This window comes from Stegodyphus dumicola, chromosome 12 (assembly GCF_044657685.1).
Source record: "Stegodyphus dumicola isolate Sdum_Otavi_A_Nest chromosome 12, ASM4465768v1".
Lineage (NCBI taxonomy): Eukaryota > Metazoa > Arthropoda > Arachnida > Araneae > Eresidae > Stegodyphus > Stegodyphus dumicola.
In genome coordinates, this window is record NC_140779.1 from 108846437 (window position 1) to 108867912 (window position 21476).

The 21476-nt window shown below is 32.9% G+C and overlaps 1 long non-coding RNA gene across 2 annotated transcripts; it reads right to left on the minus strand.

The window, feature by feature from the left end:
- Window positions 1–955: 955 nt before the first annotated feature.
- On the minus strand, window positions 956–19669 carry LOC146993727 (uncharacterized). Of its 2 annotated transcripts, none has more exons than XR_015044352.1 (3): window positions 19565–19669; window positions 3364–3569; window positions 956–1140 (listed from the first exon to the last, which is right to left on the minus strand). It is a non-coding gene; the product is annotated as an uncharacterized LOC146993727 (long non-coding RNA). The 2 variants fall into 2 exon arrangements; XR_015044353.1 differs by lacking the exon at window positions 19565–19669 and adding an exon at window positions 19321–19406.
- Window positions 19670–21476: the final 1807 nt, after the last annotated feature.

Sequence of the window (21476 nt, forward strand, 5' to 3'; positions counted from 1 at the left end):
AAAAATTATAATTATGGGAACAGTGGAAATGTGTCTAAATACAGTTACTGATTTTAAATTTATCCTGGCTCATGTGTGGAATTGTTTTCTACACATGGGTGTCTGATCACTAGGCTCTACCCCATGTAGAATAAATTAGAAATTTCGAAAGATCAAATGGTATTAACCTAAAACACCAAAAGATGCGCACGGGAAAATTATTTTGCGGATATTGAAAAATCGACGTTCTGTTTCATATAAATATTCACTACTATAACAAAATAAATAATCCGCATATATATATATAGATTGTTTCATGTTTCGCTATGTAGAAAAATGGCAGCGCTTGGATGCATTAAAATTTGAAGACCCGCATTCCTGAGTCCCAAGATGCACCTCTTGAACCCCGAAATTTGACTTTCGAATATGCTTTGTTACTTGTTTCTCATTTTGTGCTAATTTATCGAGATTTTGCTTGAAAGCTTAGTAATTTAAAAGCTCTGTTTTACCAATCGGAAAAACGTAGGATATTTATGTTTTAAATTTAATCAGAAAACACAGCGATATAAAAAATAACGCCACTTGGCAGAACGGAGTGTATTTATTTTTCTTTTGAATTTCACCAACAAACACTGGAATTGAAGGTAAGTGTGTTGCCCCTGCGCCATTAAAATGTTTTTATCTTTCACGCGGCAGTATTGTCGTTTAGCAAAGATGTAAAAGAAAAGTTAAGATATTTAACTTTTCTTTTACACGTTATCTGTGCCTTACTGATTGACAAACGAAGAGATTTAAAAGCAATAAATGCAGTTCTTTATTAATTTTATTACTGAATACTAGCTGCACCCCAAAAATAACACTTGCTGGACTTTGTGGCTTAATATTTGTGTTACTTTGATAATAACTATGTTAGGCTACTGGTCGCGTTTGTGGCTAGGAAGTAAAAAAATTAAATGAAATTTTTCATGCGAATTTTTTGAGATGCTTTATTATTGCATATTTTGGAAACACTTGTCAAATAGGAAAACAATTTTTAAATTTTCGTTAACATGACATTGAATAACAGTTTACAAATCTTTTAGAAGTTATCGTTTATCTCTGTAGAACCATTTTTATTTTTGAAGAAGAAGCATATTCGGTCCTTTCCCATACCCGTAAATCCTAAATTAAAAAGAAAAATAATAAGATGATTAATATGTATAAATTTAAAGAAAAATTAGAATAATGAACGTAGATAATTTTAATTTTCTGTTGCATATTTTAGGAAAGAAAAGAGGAAGTTTAGGAAGACACACAAATTGAATCCCTTATCCTTACATCTTTTGGGAATTTGTGTTTAGGTTTACTGGGAATGATAATTGATATTTAAAGTGAAGCAGACACATTGTTTAAACATCACATAGAAAGGCAAAATTTTTAAAAATCTTTATTGTAAACTGCATAAAATAACCGTAATTCTCTATAAATGTTATTCCATTTACTAGATGGTTTCAGATAAAATTTAAATTTCTGGTTTTATTTTAAAATCTCATACTGTAAAAAATTACACTTAAGAAATTCACGTATATTAAAAATTAATGTCTAAAATCTTTTAATGTGAAGTATCTTTACTATTTCAATTTTTCCTGAACTTTCTTTTCTTTCCAGATGCAAAGTGACAATATTTCTCCAACTGAATATTAGAAGGGTAAAAATATTAACCATTTGGTGGAGGAAAAGATTCGTTTGCTTTATTTAACTAAGACAAAGCACTCGAAGGCTATCTGTATAAGAGATAGGGTGCCTCTCTGGAGGACTTTCGGTAGGAAACTCGCACCGAAGTGCTTGTTTTCAGCCCCCGCCCTGTCTATCAGTGGAGACAAGAACGATCGCTTGAGGTAACAGAAATGTAAGGAAATCTGCTACCCAGTCGTTAGCCAATGGGAGACCTGCATTATTTTTATTTGATAACAGTATTAAATTCGAATATTGCTTTTCCTCTTAACTTTTTATTTTAACTTTAAAATGTCTAGACTCTCATTATCATCAAAAGACAACGCTGATAATCAACATAATTCAACAATAATATAGGGCTGACAAATGAAAAATCGTCAGAGGAAAAAATCGGCATTCCTGTATAAAATCAAAAATAATTGTGTTTTACAAAATTAAAAAAGACGAAGAAATTTACCGAAACTCAATGCTGTGCTTATGTTATGTTATGTTTTACTCAATGCTGTGCCTTAAATGAGCCTATGCTAACGTAGGAAACTAATGTCAATATAACTGAATGCAAAGAACAACTGTTTTTGAAATGGGTGGCTGCACAATTTTAAATTGCGCCACCATACACTGTCCTTCTATAAGAGAAGAATGGAAAGATGTCTTAATTGCATCTATCGTAGATTGCTTTATCCAAAGAAATGAATGGACATCAGCTAAAAATGTCTAATGTTGATGAAACCGGTGTCTTATACCATGTCACGTGTATTACGCCTTGAAAGAGAATCAGTGTATGGAAATCAAGAACGGTAAAGATCACATGACTTATCTTATTGTATGCAAATGCTGATGAGAAGAAATGGTAAAATTGTAGAAAAATGCAAAAGCCATTTCAAATTTTTAAAATCTTGTCACGAAATTCAAATTTTTAAAATCTTGTCAGTATGGTATGCAGAAACTAAAAGAACTTTGGTGGAACATTTAAAAAGAAGAGCAAAAACAATGAAATTACTAAATGTAATGATACGTCCACAAACTATTGACTTTAAAAAAGTGTAAAGGCAGATTTTCCACCATTCGGTTCTTAGAGTTTTGTTTCAATTTCACGATCAAACTGCGAGTCACAAAAAATGAAAGAATTTTTCTTTAAGAAAAAAAATGCAAATTCTGTTAAAATTTTCCTGGGAAGAAATGTTATTTATTCGAGATGGAAAAACGAATCTTTGTTTCTTTGTGACTGAATTTCTTTGTGACTAAATTGTCTTAGAGTGTTGCCTGGTACTTTATGCTGAGGTAAGTCTTACATTGTAGTTAAACACCAGCATAAGTAACATATGAGGTGAATAACATGGTTTCAAAACTTTAAATGAAAAAAACAACGTAAGGAAAGAGTTAGAATTCCTGACAGCTGCAATTGCCAAAGTGTGGCTGCCAGATTCAAACTGCCATTTATGTTTATCATACAATTTTCGACTTAAACTTCGACTTTGATTTCGACTATATTTTTATTCAAATCCTCTATTTCTTATTTCTCTGCTTATTTATAATGGCGAATTTGGTTTACTTTGAAACGTTTCCTCAAGTTCTTATTAACAGTTTTGTTTCGCGAGATGAAGAATAGATATTGTTATAGTTTAATGGATTAAGAGTTCGCCTGAACACGTATAGAAATTACATACTTACCAAACAGTCAGGAGTATTCATTTTCTGCCGATAGGCCGGAGTTGAGGATCAGGGTCAGGAATAGCCTGGATGACAGCCAAAGTTGCCATCGCCAGAGCCGCGAGGAAAAGCAGAATGCGTTTCAAAAATTCCATTTCTTAGACGTACGAATAGAATCGGTATGAATATCTCAGCTTGAAGCAGTGCTTTTATAATACAACCTAGTCCTAAAATTATGCAGTATCATAGAAACAAATTAAAGACACAGGAAGAATATACATTCAAAGATCGAAATGATTTCCAAAATACAAAACCTTTTTAAAAAATCCATATCTTTTTAAAATAAATTTTCTCAATTGAAGGAATTTTTTAAAATCTCAGCGTTTCAGCATAGAGTGCGTGTTTCGGTGACTCAGCATAGATTCATTGACTGATGTCGGACACGTTCGTTAAAATTCAGAATCATCTGATATAAACGTGAAATTCACATTTCTTTGCTTTGCGGTGTACTAATCTTTTTAAATTAAAAAAAATTTAAAAACTGCGTATGAGACGAATTATAAATTTCCTAGAATCTGGATCCTAATTATATATCGAATATCTCCAAAATTTCTGATCTCTCAAATCCTTTATATAATAATTAAAAAAACGCATAATAATTAAAAAATATATAATTTATATCATAATTTAAAAAACGAAAAGCAAACTGCAGAACGCTTTGCATGTGCACTTGTATTTATTAAAAAGATATAAATAAAATTGGATAAAATGCTGCATAACAAAAACACTTGAATCTTTATATTCATTAATCAGTGTAATTTGACAAAGCTGTTTTAATAATAGTAGAAAATATTTCCATCTTTTAAGGATTTTTTTTAAATCAAAGCAAATGCGAAAGGGAGATTTTATTCCTTTGGCAAACAAAATGCATATGAAAAGAAGTAACTTTGGGATTTGTTTCAAGTATATAAAATTTAATGAAAGAAAATCATGTTTTAATAAAACAGATTTTTTTTTGACTGCAGAGCAAATTAAATGCAGTATTTGTCCCTGCTTAAGTATGTTTAACGTTTTTCAACAGTGTGTGGCGTTTAGATTTATTAACTGATAAAGCTGGAAACGTCCTTTCATATAACCATGTGGTCCTGAATGGCAGAGGAACATTTAATGCCAAATCAAAAATTCAAATGAATTCTATTAGTTTCAGTTCAAAAATCAGTCAAGAATTTTTCCGGAAACATAACTTTTGAGTCATTAGATTGCTCCATAAATTCTTTTTCCCCTTGAATAATTTTATTAATGCCAATTAATATAATTTCTTTAAGTTCGCTCATCTTAATTACATTTTCGAGACTAAGACAAAATATTCTCTTTGTCAATCCGTTTGGAAAGCAAAGTTTAAGACCAGCTGACATGGATAAACGTTAAACATGGAACTGTAACAGGCTGAAGATTTGATTTTTCGAATCTCGAATCTTTTATTCGAAAGGTCTTTCCTTCTTTGAACATCTAAATAAGAAAACTTCATCAGATTTTAAAAGAGAGCCTTTTGGGGCGACTTAAAAATCTGAAATCTTAAACAAAATCTGAAAATTCAGCTTTAAGAGTTTTTTATTAATTAGTGATTTAATTTATAATTTTTTAATTATCACATTATTTTTTACTCATTGTTATTCATAATATTATAAGAATAATAAATAAGTTAATAAAAATCGGATTGGAAGGATGTACGAAATCAAAAATTAACATGCTCCATAATTTAAGACCAGTAAAAAAATTATTGTTTTTACCAAAAATGAGAAACGTCACATATTCTAAAATGTGTCTGTAAATTTAATTTTGGAAATGCCATGCTATTTGAATGACACTATCGGAAAATTCACACAGTTCTCTGGAATTGCATATTTTGAAATTAAATTCCCGATTAAATTTTGTCATAAGCGAGTCAAACTTCTCATAATTTTATTCTTTCATAACGATTTCATTTTAATATATAAATCTTTTCGAAATGTGATCATAAGAACCGAGAGACCGCATTAAAAGTTAGATTTCGTTATTTGTCAAAATTATTATTATTATTTTAAATTTTGAAATGCCAAAATTTTAATATATTCATCATTTAAAACAATTGTCTATATGTACTGTTATATGACAACAACCAATGATTTCAAAAATAAAGTCGTAAAGTAAGGATCAAAGATCAATGATTGCGAAAATCTAATACATATATATATACTGGGTCATATAAAAAGTCTCGAGATTTTTTTTTTTTTTTTTTTTTTTTTTTTTTTTTTTTTTGTTGTTGTTGTCACTAGATGGATATTGATGCCTATATTTCCGGCAACACTCAGCGGATTTTCTCAATCGAATGTATGTGCTTAAAGGTTACATTTAACTTTCATTGTTTGTAAATGTAGTTTTATAATTCTTTGCTCGTGTAAGATGTTATATTGATTTGAAAATGAGTGAAATATCTGAGGAAATACGCTATGGGATACTTTTCTACTATAAAAAAAAGGGAAAGCGTTGCAAAAACATGCCGAAAAATTTGTGATGTATACGGTGAGAATTCTGTGAGTGAACGAAGAATACAGGAGTGGTTTGCTCCATTCCGTTCCGGAAATTTCTATGTCAAAGAATTCGGAATTTGCACCGACTGACTACCATTTGTTTCGGTCTCTGCAAAATTCCCTTGATAGTAAAATATTGGTCGACCCAAGCGCCACTAAAAATCACTTAGCCACGTTTTCGAAGATAAACCTTAGAAGTTCTACATCGACGGAATTATAAAGCAACTCGAAAAATGGCAAACGGTCATAGATAATAATGGTCAATATGTCCGTGATTAAAACTAATTTTCAGTAAAGGAAATTTTTGTTCAAATATGTACCAAAAACCCTCGGAGACTTTTTATATAGCCCAATATATATACTATATACATACATATATATATGTGTGTGCGTGTGTGTGTGTGTGTGTTTGTGGAAGAAAAGTAAAGAATATGTAAAAAATTAAATTAGCAGCGTAAAAATTAATTTTCCTTCCCAATTCTAAAAATAGTAATCACTGCACTGCGTCAATTCTAGATTAATCCATGTCATATGACTCTTATATAATTCTGGTGATGCAAATGGAACTAAAACTCAAACCGCCAATAGTAATTATACGGCACTATTAATTATATCATCAAAATGCATTGAGAACCAAAGCAAACTCAGTCTGAATTAAGATTTCGCAGTGAACATAACTGACTTGCTTTCTACGCTTTGGCCTACCTGGACTTTCTTTCTTTCCACCGACAGCGAGGCAGCCGGTCCACTGGGTAGTTAGCATATCGGCCAGGTAGCCCCGCTGACGGAAATAACTTGAACAAAAGACACACTTATAAATACATATTGTGCTCAAGACGATTGCTGGGTGCAGTGCAAACAAATGCTGGACGAAGACGATAGTGCAAGATGGAAGAAGGGTGCATTGCGGGCGTGAAGAACAATTCCAGTTACATATTTACAGAGTAATGGATAGGTGGTTACAAATACTAAAAGTAATAAGAAGTAAAATACTAGAAAGTAAAACAATACATAAAATAAAAAAAAAGGCAAAACAGTAGAAACAATACATAAAATAAGGCAAAATACATAGTTCAAGGTTCATAATTCAAGGTTTACAGTTCAAGGAGATAAATATATACAGGGAATAAAAAAAGCCGAATAAGCTAACTTAAGATAAAATTAGTTCACTACAGGTACAGAGCATACAGGGGCTGTGCTGGTGACGAGGATGGTGGCTGAGAATTACTCCAGCCTGTCTGAGATTTTGCGTGCAATGTTTATGCAATCGCATATGCGTTTCAATGCATTGCGATTTTTTGAAGTAGCTTCGGCCCATGCATGGATGTGGTTTGCTACTGCTTGCCTAACATGATATTTGGCCGTCTCTCTGCAAGCGAACAGATAGTGGTCCGGATCTCCGACCATCCTGCATGAGCAATGCTCGTTTTCGCGTCGTTTGAAGCGATGCAGGTAAGTCATGAAGGGACCATGTCCTGTTAGATACTGAGTGAAGTGAGACGAGCCAGATTTTAGAAGCCGGCAGACTTTTGGAAAAAATCTGTAAACTCTTCTGCCGGTGGTTTCTGTCTCCCACAGATGTTGCCAACGTTTGAGTAATTCTCTCTCGAGCTCAGCTTTTAAGAACGAACCCGGGAGAGGCACGTCAAGTGTGCGAACGTGCGGGTCAGTTGCTTCTCTTTTGGCTATTGCATCTGCAATTTCATTACCCAGTATTCCAGTGTGCGCAGGTACCCACTAGAGTTCAGGCCTATAGTATTTAGGTGTTCTTAGTAAGAGCTTTTGTATAGCCCTGACGAGTGGATTTTTACTACATGTGCCTTGGATTGCCTGGAGGCTAGAGGCTGAGTCTGAATACATACAGGAATAGTTATTTTCCAGTGCGTAGACAAGTGCAGCTTTTAATGCAATCAGTTCAGCCTGAAAAACTGAGTTGTGGTGCTTAAGCTTTCTTTCCCAGGTCTTTAAGATCTGGTTCCCAAGAAGAACACAGTATCCGCTACCGGTGCCACATTTTCGTTTGGAACCAACGGTGTAGATTGCAGTGGCATTGAACCACGTTGGTGACCTGCAGTTAATCGAGATATTGAATTCGGCCGGGTGGCAAGGTGGCTCGGGAATGCTTTGCTCATAGTCAGTATAAACATAAGTCCTGTCCCATAAACTTATTGTCTCTTTGAGTCGGAGCACTCGCACTATTGCACTCTCGCGCTGAGCTAAGAGATGCAGAGGCGGTAGTCCTGAAATCACGTTTAGAGCATTAGTGGGCGAGGTTTTATATCCTCGGGTAATGCTCAGGAGGAATGGTCTTTGTGCAGCAGATTCTCCATTTTAGTAGTGATCGTTATGCCCCACATGGAGGCCCCATATAGTGCAATACGTTCAGCAACTACAGAGTACCACGTCTTAAGCATCCTCGAAGAAACTCCCCATGTTGGTGCTGCTGTTCTGAGCATGGAATGAAATATCCTGTGAAGTCGTGCCTTGACCTCCTTTAAATGTGGCATCCAAGTCAATGTGTCGTCGATTATAACTCCAAGGTACCTCCAAGGTACCAATATTATAACTCCAAGTTTCTGACTATTTTAATATTTTTCCCATGAAGGTTGATGCACGGGGTTCTTCGATGGCGCTTATGGCGCTTACCTGGACAGATAAGCATACCTTGGGGTTTTGAGTTGGCAATAGTTAACTTATGGTCATTGGCCCATTTGGCAATCTTGTCCATTGCTTGTTGCGCCCTAGTCTCATATGCGTTGCGGCTGTGCCCTTTGGTTACCAGCAAAAAGTCATCGGCATAAGCCTACCTGGCCTACCTGGACTGCAGTCCGTCTGCTCCTTTTACCTTACTACAAATTTATCTAAAATATAAACTTTTTGGAATAGGCAATGTGCCTACTTGATTGTGGCCACAGCATGTTTACTGAAATAAAAGTTGAATTAAATATACCTTGACTGCCAAATTTCTTATTCACTGAGATCGGCGTTTCATCATTCTGCGGCATCAAAATTTTCGCTGTTCGTTACGGATTCAACCGCCCGCGTTCTACTACAGAATCTATTACAGCAGAGTCGACAGGATTCAAACCTGTGCGGGAAAACCCCAATGGATTTCGAGTCCATTTATAAGGAGTATCTTTTTTATATAAATTTGTTAAAGGAACTCCAATTTTTTCATAATTTTGAGTAAATTTATGGTATATCCTTATAATTCCTAAAAATGTTTGCAATTCTTTAACATTTTTAGGGGGTTGTAAGTTTCTAATAACTTCAATGTTTACATTACGGGGTTGATATTTTCCTGCTTCAATATCATTATCTAGAAATTTCATTTTTTCTATAGCAAAATTACACTTAGATTGTTTGAATTTTATATTCTCTTTCTCACATATGTCAAATATTATTTTAAGACATTTAAGATGTTCATCAAAATTTGAAAAAAAATACGATAATGTCATCAAAATAATTTAATGCAAATTCAAATCTGATATTTCTTTAAAATTTGTCTAAGAGCTCTTTGAAATACCGCTGGGGAATTTTTCTAACCAAAAAGTAATCTATTAAATTCATAAAGACCAAAATTTCCAGTAAATGCCAATTTTTCAGTATCTTTTTCATTTAATCAGTTGTTTATAAGTGAATAAATTCTTCATTTCAAATACATTTATAAATAATTTAATGGATATTTAAGTATTTTGTCAAAGGCAGATACATGATTTTTGCAAGCACATGCATAAATACCCACACATATTTCCTATTCATCATTTCCGACATGTGCAAATCTTTAATTTCTGTGCATTCACTATATTTTTCGTGTAAAGTAATTTACACTAATTTGGCATACACCCGAAAGTTTTACATAAAAAATATATATGAATATAATTTGAATGAAAATTATAAGTATTATTTTTAATACCCACTCAAAGGTCAGTTTTTCTTCAAAATTCCTCCACGATTAAACAGATGCTAAATCCAATGTCGTCTTAATGTCCAATGAAAATTTTTTGTAGTCTTTTGATGAAACAAGTTCTACAAGGTAAATGTTCAAAATGTTTCACAAAATAAATGTTCAAATGTTTTTCATAAATAAATGTTCACTAAAAAGGTCTTTCAAATATTTGTCGTTGAAAATATTTGCATTATAATACAAATTGTTCTGGGAACTCTCATGTCAAAATATAATTCTCAATTTAAATAAGCTCTTCTTATTGTGGATACGCATATTTCCTACTACAAAGAATTCAAGCTAAAAATATAATAATATTATAAGGTATTTCTCCCGCCTTCTTGGCATGCATTCGTGGTGTGGTAATCTGCACGTTGAGCGCGTATTCCAGAGGTACATGGTTTGATTCCCGGCGAAGGCGTTGCTCATTTTTCAATCTCTGTTGCTTCCAAAAAATAACCTAGTGGCACCCGAACTAAAAGGGTGTTGGATCATGATTCTCCTCACCCAGGATATTGCAATTGGGTCCCCAGTCGCTCTTTAAAAGGAAGAGTATATAAGGTACTTCTCCCACCTTCTTGGCATGCCTTCGTGGTGTGGTAGTCTGCACGCTGGGCGAACATTCCAGAGGTCCGTGGTTCAATTCCGGTGAAGGCGTCTCTCATTTTTCAAGTGTCTCCTGCTTCCAAAAACTAACTTTATGTCTCTGCAATATGATGCAATACTAAATAAGACAATAATACTTTGATGATTTATTTGGCACGTCCTCTCCAACGCCAGTCCGTCGCAACTCTCACCAAGTCATCTTATTATAAGAATAACGCAGTCGTATTTGAATAATAACACAGTTTCATTACATCCATCAATTGCCTGCACTGTACTACAGAATCTATTACAGCAGAATCGACTAAATTATATGTCCTGTGAGTCCAAACCCCAATGGAAACGTCATCATAGTCCAACCACCTTTTCAAACTTCTATGCGTAAAGGAAATTCAAAATGGATATCGAGTATCTGCGTCCGTCTGTGACGTTTGGAAGGTAAAGAATACTTTCTGCGAGGTAGGGTTCCTCTATTGAATAAGAATTTTCAAGGGATTGCTTTAGGGAACTTCGGTAGAAGAGTTTTCATAAGACGATATTATTTCATCTGTGAAATTCTTGACCAAACAGCTGATATCATATCCTTTCCAGTATGTTGTTAAAAAGGAGTCTCGAAAATTTAATTAAGATGACCGAATTTAAAGAAATTTTATTAATTGACATTAATAAAATTATTCAAGAGGAAAATTAATTTATTAATGACTCAAAAGTTATGTTTTAGCAAAATTTCTTGACTGAATTCTGGACTGAAACTAATAGAATTCATTTGAATTTCTGGTATGGCATTAAATGTTTCTCTGCCATTCAGGACAACATCGTTATATAAAAGAACTTTTCCAGCTTTATCAGTTATTAAATCTAAACAACTCAGTGCTGAAATTCGTTAAACATACTTAAGCAGTTCCAAATACTGCATTTAATTTGCTATGCAGCAAAAAAAAAAAAAAAAAAAAAAAAAAACCTATCTATTTTATCAAAATGTGATTTTCTTTGAATCTTATCAAAAGGGGTGTTTCTTTCAGTAATTTTTGCTTGCTTCAAAAAAATCCCAAAGTTACTTCTTTTTATTTTGTATTTTGTTTACTAAAGGAATAAAATCGTTAATTTTATATCTTTATTCTACATTTAATGCTTGTGTTCACGCAAAGTCTCGAAAATGAAATGGGGGTACAGAATGAAAAAAAAATCTATGCTAATCTATATAATTCTTAAAGTCTCCATCACCCTTCGCATTTGCTTTGATTTTTAAAAATTCTTTAAAAAGGGTAAATACTTTCCGAGATTTGTCAAAATACACTCATTAAATTAATATCGAGATTCATGTGCTTTAGTTACGTAGCCGTTCATTAAATTTCATTCAAGTGTTCTTAATAAATACAAGTGCAGTTTTTCTTCAAATATGGATTCCAAATTTTTTTTCAGTTAGACTTTCTTAATACTGAGTAAAATTTGTTTTTCTTAATTATTATATTAAGGTTTCAGGGATTCAAAACTTTGGTCAGTTTCGATATCTATTTAGGATCCAGCTTCGAGAAAATTTAGGATGATTCTGCATTTTACCCATCTACAGAAAGCCTCCGACATCAGCTAATGAATCTATGCTGAGTCACAGAAATAGCCAACAAACCCTCGCTGAAATTTAAAAACTTGCTTCAACTGAGTAAATTTATTTAAAAACACATGGATATTTAAAATATGCTTTGTATTTTGCAAATCATTTCACAAAAAGTGCCCGACATCAGTCAATGAATCAATGCTGAGTCACCGAAATAACCAACAAATTCCCTGTAAGATTTAAAAAAATTCCACTGGTAAAATTTATTTCAAAAACTTACGAATGTTTAAAATATACTTTGTGTTTTGCAAATCATTTCGTTTTCTCAATGTATATTCTTTCTGTGTGGTTAATTGTTTGGCATGATATTGCATACTTTTTTTATAGAAGTTGTATTATAAAAGGATATCTCCGAGTTAAGTTATTCATACGTATTGAATTCGTGCATCTCAGAAATGGAACTTTTGAAACGCAGTCTACTTTTCCTCGCGGCTCTGATGGTGGCAACTTTGTCTGTCATCCAGGCTGTCCCTGACCCTGATCCACAACTCCGCCCTATCGGCAGAAAATGAATACTCCTGACTGTTTGGTAAGTATGTAATTTCTATGCGTCTTCATTCAAATTCTTAATGTATGAAACTATAACAATATCTATTCTTCATCTCGCGAAACAAACACTATTAATAAGAACTTGAGAAAACTTTTAAAAGTAAACCAAATTCGCCATTATAAATAAGCAGAGAAATAGGAATTAGAGGACTTGAGTAAAAATTTGAAAAAAGCTGCTCAAAAATGAAAACCTTTATCAACATGTACACTTGCTTTGGAGAATGCAAGATTTCTTTTAAGAATGAAAAATATGTGTTCGTAAACAGTTTCAATAGAGTAAGAGAAGGAATACTTCTTATCAGGATGAACCAATATTAAAAATGGGGTCTACAGTCACATTTAACCCCAAAAAGACTAATTTCAAAACGACTAATAAATAGAAGTATTTCCTGTCTCCCATTGGAAAAGTAGCAGATTTCAGAACTTTAGCCTCAAGTATTCCCCGTAAGCGAATTTCCAATAAATAAATAATAAAAGACAGCATTAACAATTGCATCTGATTCGCTTATCAAGTTTCAGTAGAAATTTAGCTGAAGCAGATGTTATTATTTAAGAAAACCACATTCTCACATTAACCCAAATTCAAAGTATATCATGATTAATATTGAAAAGATCTCATCTTCAACGGCCAGAATATCTATCGGAGATGAACTAATATTTACAATAAACTGTAACGATCGCTTTCTGCGCATTCGGTCAGAAAAGACTGAGTTCGGAAGACGTCCAACAAGCACGTCATTACTTTTGACGTCATGTCTATCTTCCCACAAAAATAGCACATTTTCAGAACATCACCGTCAAAGAACTGCTTTATGCAAGATTCTTATAAAATGAAGCACCATGAAAGGTTTCAGCTGAATGTCTCTTCAAAATTCGGTAGTAAGCCAGCCGAAGCAGATATTCATCTTTAGAATGTCACATTCTCAAATGAATTCACGTTTAGGATATATCAGCACCAGTATAGGAAAGCTTTTCTCTCTACCACCCAACATAAAATATTTCAAGATAGAAAAATTCCCTATTTTCTGCTGCACATGTCAGCGCTTTGGACACACGCCATCAGTTTGGATGACTAAACCGTCTGCACTGCCTTAAATGTTCTTGCATAAATTCCCCCGCAACACTCAGGAAAGTTTGGTCATAGAAGAACTTTACATATGAGATAAAACATTTGCCCTCTTTGAAATTTTTTACATATAATTCGCTTGCCACTGAACAGAACCACTCTGGAAATAAACAGAGATATCTGATTAGTTTTGTAGGTTTTATTTCCACACAAACTACATATACATCCGTTTCAATAATTACATTTTCAATTAGAAGAATTTTGTTAATTTGAGCATTCTTTTTACAGGTTTCACCATATTTTTGTCCATGCAATGTATTTGCAACTAGAGGTCTAGTCGTTTCGGTAAGATTTTTCTGTAAGCAAAGCTAAGTCCCTTTGCAATTTTCTGCTTTTTTAAGTTTCTCTTTGAGGCTGTTCTGACAGTTAAACTTCTAAGGTACTTCTCACAGCCGCTTTAGCGGGCCTTCATGGTGTGGTGGTCTTCACGCTGGGTGCGTATTCCAGAGGTCCGCGTTTAGATTCTCGGCGAAGGCTTTGCTTCTTTTTCATCTCTCCTACTTCCAAAAACGTACCTAATGTCTATACAAGCATAAAAGAGATTCCTCCGCACAGCAGATTTAATAGTAAGTAGATTGCGACATTACGTTTTTAATTTTAGTTTAAGAGATAATGGAATAGTTTCGGGAGTTAAATATTTTGATATTTTAAATACTTTTTTTTTAATATTACGAACGAGAGTGTATATTTACGGGTCTTCCTCCCGTAGCAGAAGCTTAGATTTACTTAATCATCCCGATACGTTGTAAATAGCTGAACACATTGATTGCTTAGCCGTCTCATTGCCTATATAAACCCTGTCATTACCAATATTCATCTCAGGCGAAAACTTTAACATATTCCCTCATAGAGAGATAGCATAGCAATATTGCAGCAAAACCTTACGTAGAAGTTAACTCTTTATTTCGTGCAAGCGATTAGGTCAGCCTACGTTAACCATTATACCGTCCAGAGTGGTAAATATTTTGCTTTTAACTGCAGTAAATTTCACTGTAAGGAAATGTTTTGTTTGAAAATAATTTCCAGCGAGAAAAGTCGACGTGAGAATTAGAGATTACTATTAAGACGCATAAGAAGGAAAAGAAAGAGATGAGTTTTATTTCGGTTTTGCTTCTAAGAAAGTATATTTTCTGCATTAGATTTTAGCTTTGTTTATTAGTTTTCCTGATACACGTATAGCGGGTAGAATACGTAGTTTAACGGGGAGCAGGGGAAGAATAAGTTTAAATTAAAAGATTTGTCTTATTCCTTATTGTTACTTGAGTTAGTTTAATGGATAAGAAACACAAGACCAGAAACGCTCCAGATTTCATACGTTTTGTCTTTTTGGCATTACTTTTTCTTTCCGGGAAATGGCAATTATTAGCAACTTTCAGTTTTGAAAGAAGATTAAATTAAGGATATGAATCAATGCAATGCCACTCTGAGTGTTTAAACAAAAACAATGCTTGTCACTGACTTGTACTGTTGCGGTTATAGCTTATTATAACATTTCGTATTTTTGCTATTTGGATATGAGTTTTCCATACTGCAGTCTTTATGGAACCTTTTGCGCAACTAACGGATTGTCTAAAACCGAGCGATACTAGTAGTTCGTTCCTGATTCTCTTTCCGATGGTTCGAAAGGATGATTGTGATGAATGTTTGTGAATTACTTTGGTATAACTTAAATACTAGCCATTCTTAGAAAGTTCTTCTGTACTTAACAGATTTGACATAATACGATTTGTTATTATTATTATTATTAATTTGTATCTATTCTATTAATCCAAGCAAACACTTCCCTGAATCCTTATTAGAATCGCAGTGTTTAAATCTAGTTATCTACAGCTACGCAAAATGTAGCAAAAGGAAACAGGTTTGGGAAACACCCATGAACAAAATGTATTTTAATACAAATCCAACTTGATTGTAACTTGTGATTTAACAAACATGTGAGAAATTTCTGATTCCAAACCATAAGTAGCAATGAAGGAAATCCTCCTTTTCTCTGGTCGAAATTTTATCTCTATTTTAGATACTTTCTTATACGTTAATTATATCTCATTAGCTAATAAATTGCCGAGTTTCAACGAAATCATTTCATTCCCAATATTTCCGTGCTAAGGTCAAGAGTAGGAGACAGTTGCCTTTTCCTGCAGTCAACCAGCAATCAAAAATCATCCAATCAATAACTCATGTGCTATATTCAATATTTTCCAATTTTTAATTTGTGTTAATTTGTATCATAGATAGATGCTTTTCGAGGAATTTATTTCGGTTTTTCTTCTAAGAAACTGTTGTATTTTCTGTGTAATATGACATAAAAACTTTCAAGAAGAAAGCAATGCCGGAAAAGTAAGAATACTTGGACAAGCCCATTTAACATTGAGTAAATGTGTATTTCGGTAATTTGGCGAGATATCGCCAAGCTGACAAAGGTTTTGGCTACTTATTTTGTAGCTAAATTTGGTGTGAAATCAAAAAAATTTCCTTTCCTTGTTCAAGGCGTGGGTGATGAAAAATCCAAACATTTATGTGCATCAAGCCTGTTCTTTTTATTCTAGCAAGCTTTTCTCCTGTTTCAAAGAGTAATCGTTTATATCTTAGCGGGCTTTAACATGTTTAGATGTACAGGATTAACCTTTAATTTGATTGGTAGGAGCTTCTAGCGACAGGCTATTGTGCTTTAGTTAATGACGGTTTCATTTACCTAGAGAAGTATCTAGCATATCTCAGTGCCTTTATCATAGTCGGTGAATATATGATAAATTTTTCCTGTCAATATATATCTTCTTTCTTTTTTGGTGTGTGTGTGAAAATAACTGATTATCAATCTGAAACTTTCTTGATTATATTTTGAACTTCTTATACGTAAGTATATTAGTTACATATACATGTTTTAATCATCTCATTAAATAGTAAAATAATAATAATCTCATTAAATAAAGTTTAAAATACACTTTCAGAGAAAACTCTTTTTTTCAGTTTATTAACCAAAATTAGTGCATTTATTATATGGAGGGGAGTCAAAAATATGTATATACCTCTACCGGCCTATCCGCACAACCAATTGAAATGGAATTTCCGAAATTGTTATTTTAAGGTATGTGTTCGAGATTGTGACGATTTAAAATAATGTACCTCTACGGTTATAGTTGCAGAAAAAAAAATTTCGATGTTTACGAAAGGGGATACCCACGTATTTCCTGCGCAAAGGGATCACCGCACTGTGAAACCATAAATGGCGTTGGAACGATATACGTATGAGTAAAACTGCCGTGCTCATAAAACATTTGTAAAGACGAGCATTGTAAACGACAATTCACTAGAGAGAAGAGGGTCGAAGTTCCAAGTTTTAATCGTGCCCACCTATGCAGATTATAGCTCATTGCATCGGGAGATTGTTGTCAACAATGACAAACGTAACATCGCTTGAGGTATCTCTACAACTTCACATTTTATGCCATCTTTAATTGCGACAAATCTCCGGGGTTTGATGTGCACACCTTAGATTTTAGGTAACTCCAGAAGAAAGAATCTGTCTGGCTTAGGAGGATCGTGGTGGCACCGAAATTGTAATGTTACAGGACATGACGCTATCTTGAAATAATGCACACGTTCAAAATTTGCAATTCCAATAAAACCTATATTCCTCTCTCCTCTGTTATGTGGTCATCGGTTTCTTATTGATGCTGTTATTTACAAATATTTTATGCTTACAGGTTTTGTCATTTACGGCTTTTCAAGGGGTTGATCAATTTTCGCAACACGAAAGCGGGCGTCGCCACTCTAAAATTCCGAAATGTTTTCACTGCTACTGTAACCCCGAGAGCTCTGTTTTTTTTTAAATCATCACAATCTCCATATCTTACCTTCAAATAACAATATTTGAAACTTTATTTCGGTTGGGTGAGTGTATAGGACGCTAGAGGTTTATATATATAAGGGATGATATAAGATAATATCTAATATCTAATAGGAGTTTTACAGCATGGGGTGATACGTGGTCTTACGTTACTCAGCTAGGTATAGTGATAAGTCTAAAAATGAGTGCAGTTAATATGTGTTTGATGATCTGCATTTAAATTTCAACTGATTACCGTTTAAACGTCTTTCTAGGTACAGTTAATAAAACGACACGTTAAGAAGAAAGACGAAATTATTGTTTTTGGTTTTATACAGGAATACCCAGTCTCACCCCTAATGTTTCTACATTTGACATTCCTGTTAAATTATGTTGAATATCAGTGCTGTGTTTTAATGACAGTCCATACATTTTAGAAGAAAAAGCATAAGCGGTGAGGAAAACTAGTGTTCGAATTTTATATTGTTATGAAATAATAAGAAGGCAAGTCTTCCTTCGACAAACGACTGGTTACCAGATTTCCTTACGTATTCCGTTCCCTCAAACGATCGTCCTTTACACCTCCGAGAGGCCGAGCAATAAAGTCTTTGAGCGATAGTAGTTCGGCCCGGTTTTAAAAATTCCGTAAACATGATCACTGTATGAGTGTTTTCGTGGTTTTCCCCATGTGCAACGTATATATGAGCGAGCTTCCCTGAGAGAGTCCTTCATGAAAGCATGACTTCTCTCAAACAGATAGCCCTCGAGTGTTTTGATGTTATTTTTATAAAAAAATAAGCGAAATGAATACTTTCTAACAGCTAAAGGTTAATACCGTTACTCTTGTAGTTTTCACTTCGAGAAATATTTTTAGTCTGAATCTCTAAAGAAAGGAAAGTTAAGAAGAATATTAAATAGAATTCATGTTTCACTTTAAAGGATTTTATACATCATTTCTAATATATCTGAATTTTTCAAGTGTAATTTTTTTACAATGTAAGATTTTCAATTAAAGCCAGAACTATAAGATTTATTGGAAACGTTTTAGTAAGCAGAATAAAATATATAAAGAATTACGGTACTTTTACGTTGTGTTTTCACAAAGATTTTTAAAAACTTCCCCTTTGTATTTGATATTTAAACAAATTGCCTGCCTCACTTCAAACATCAATTATCACTCCCAATAAACCTGAACACAAAAAGAGCCCAAAGATATAGGGTGGTATATGGATAAGGAATTCAAACTATTCGTCTGCCTTCCTGAACTTTTACTTCTCTTTCCATAAATACGACATTTAAAACGTTAAAATTACCTGTTTCATTATTGCAGTTTTTCTTTAAATTTATTTATATTTATCACCTTATCATTTCTCTTTTTTTTTTTTTTTTTAGGATTTGCAGAATGGAAGACGACCGAATATGCTCCTTCTTCAAGAATAAAAATGCTTCTATAGAGATACAAAATAACTCCTAAAAGCTTTGTAAATTGTTGTTATTCAATTTCGTACATTCCAAAATATGCAATAATAAAGCATCTATAAAATTTCACATGAAAATTTTCATTTAATTTTATTACTTACTATCGACGAACGCGGCCAGTAGTCTAAAATTGTGTCATTTTATGAGTTCCTCTAGTAATCAGTAATAACGGCGATAAAGAACTGCATTTATTGCTTTTAAATTTCTTGGTTTGTCAATCAGAAACACACAGATAAAATGTGAAAGAAAAGTTAAATATCTTACTCTTTGCTGAACGACAATGTAGTAGAGCGTGAAATATAAAAATATTTTAATTCCGACAGCGGCAACACACTTATATTAAATCCCAGTGTTTGTTGGTGAAATTCAAAAGAAAAATTAATATATTGCGTGGCGTTATGTTTTTATATCGCTCTGTTTTCTGATTAAATTTGAAACATAAATATGGTACATTAATGATAGTACTATCCGAGATCTAGTTTAACTATTGCAGAATTATTATACTCACTTGAAATACCTGTTCGTAGATAAAGTATATACATTATTACATTTGCAAAATTTTTTTATGGAAACGACTTCTATATTTGAGGTCAATTTCACGTGAGAATACTGGAAGTACTAGAAAGCATATCATCTACCAATGAACGTAATTCTATCGTCCTTACTAGTGATATTTTAGAAATTGCGCCATGAAATAAGAATATTGAGAAAAAAACAGCTGGTGAATGATAAAGCTTAAGGACAAAATCTGATTTTTAAATTTCTCTTTAAATGCGCAACGTGTACATGTTAATCTATTGATTACAAGAAAATATATTCTGTTTTCGAATATTTCGAGAACCTAAAAACTGCAGTAAACATGAACGCAACGACGACTCTTTCACTGAAATTACCTTTCTCATTATTGTAAAAAAAAAAAAAAAAAAAATCTTTCCTCGAAGTGTGCTTTATAATTTACATGACTCCAAGAAAGAAAATAAAAAACGGAAACGATTTTTTAAGTGATGATGATTTTTGTCAGGGCTGGATTACTTAATTACCAGTATACTCCCCTTTTTTCCTGCATTTAAGTCAGCAAAGACGAGTAAAAACTAAGGAATCAGCTATGGTTTGAAATAAAGCACCAGGTCGCCTTAATTAAGCTTGTCGTTTTCGGGAATAGTTTGTAGAGGCATATTTTTTTCCAGCAGGAAAAGGAAAAAATTAATTATACGGGATTCAAACTACGAATTATCAAATGCTAGATAGACACGCTACTGTTTACATTACAACAATATTTATAATTTAATACAATAATTATTTATATTACAACAATATAAGGTAATACAGTAATTCTTTATCTCACCGGTCTTTGTATTAGCGCCAAATGGCATCAATAATGTTTACTTATATGGAAAAGGAATATGCTATGTAAAATGCAGAACTAACGAAAAGACTCTAGATTGGTCGGGAATACGTATGAAATTGTATTTATTGTTTGTTTCTGACTAGCAGCCAGACAGAACAGTAGTTTAAACATTCAAAGAAAGCTTACGCTAACAATACAGTATGATTTATTGAAACAAAAAATATAAATTAGTCAAAAAATGTGCAAAATGAATAAAGAATCCTTCTTATAATACATGTTTTTAATCTTTTTAAAATTATGCACATGTATGGACACCTTAAAATATAACATTAAATACATACATTTATACTGGAAACTTCCTAAGTGAAATTCGGCAATATTTATAAAAGATTAATGCATGCTAAAGATTTATCCTCCTCTCCTATTAATTTTTATCGATTTTCTACGTTATTAATTTTTTATAATAAATACACATACTCTAGCTGACTCATGTAGTTTTTAAAATTAATTGGCTAGGAATTACCAGGTAAAAGTTACCTATTTAATTAAAATTTGAGTGTTCTTATTTTCATATTAGCAAAATTATTTTTCATTGGCTTATTTTCTTATGTATTAATTGTAGACAGAATGGAATACAGCAGATCCGCAATAAAAATTATTCACAAAAATGCTTGAAATTTTATAAAAATCATTTTTACTGGGAGGCTTGAGGGGTGCATGAGGGGAATGAGTTGCATGAATAATAAAATATAATAATTTTTATCTAGCCAAACTTCTAATTAATGACATATTCATTGTACTTTAATTAGTTAAATATAAAGTTCATTAAGTGCAAAATATAAGTTTTAATTACAATATTACGGGTAACTCAATTATTAATTCATTTCACAGACTTGGAACAGAATTTATTGGTTTCGAAGGCATTCCTCTACCTTTTCTAACCACTTTTGGCAGAATAAAACAAACATCTGAAATCACTTACATTATAAGGCCAGGAACACCAACCAGGTAGACCTCAAGTTGTTCTTTTCAAAACTGGGAAACAATTCCTCCTTTTCCCAATGAATTCTTC